This window comes from Conger conger, chromosome 1 (genome assembly GCF_963514075.1).
Source record: "Conger conger chromosome 1, fConCon1.1, whole genome shotgun sequence".
NCBI classification, from domain to species: domain Eukaryota; kingdom Metazoa; phylum Chordata; class Actinopteri; order Anguilliformes; family Congridae; genus Conger; species Conger conger.
The window spans coordinates 55,740,962-55,741,620 of NC_083760.1; positions in this window are offsets into that span (position 1 = coordinate 55,740,962).

Below are 659 nucleotides of genomic sequence, written 5' to 3' on the forward strand. Positions count from 1 at the left end.
TGAATTTGCTTACATGTCGGAATGATAGTCTCGTTTTTCAGATAGGACAACCAACCAGACAAACGCTATGCTTCTTTCCCAGGGGCAGTGGGCAGCAGTTTTGGCTGGAGGTCAGTGTGCCACTTACTCCTGGAGAGAGAGCGAGGAGACTCCCTCTCTCATCACGGCGAAAAAGAGTGTCAGCCCTCTGTGGGTGGATACCATGGCAACGCTCCAGGTTCCCTGGCAGTGATAATGGAATTATTCAGAAGGATCTGAATGCGTGCGTGATGCTGCGTGAGGAGACCACCTGGAGATGGTGTCCCCAGGAAATAAGCTGCTTATATTTCCACCCCTCTGCCAAAACAATTTCGTTCTCGCAGAGCGTGAGAGCACCCGTGTAATCGGATCTGTTAGAACCCCAAGCGAAGAGTAGTTTCGGGTTCGAGCGAAAGTGTAGATGGAATTGACAATGTTTTTTTTGTTTGTTTTTTTAACATTCAACCCTTAAAATGTGTCATATCGGGGGAAGTGATCTTTGGTTTATGGACCACCAGTGGAGGGTGCTGCTGGGCTAGTTGACCATAGCATTAGGTGATCTTCAGATGTCAAGTTTCATGTTCATTCAACAAGTGGATCCAATGAACAGAGATCTAAAAAGACACCTACCTTACAAATAA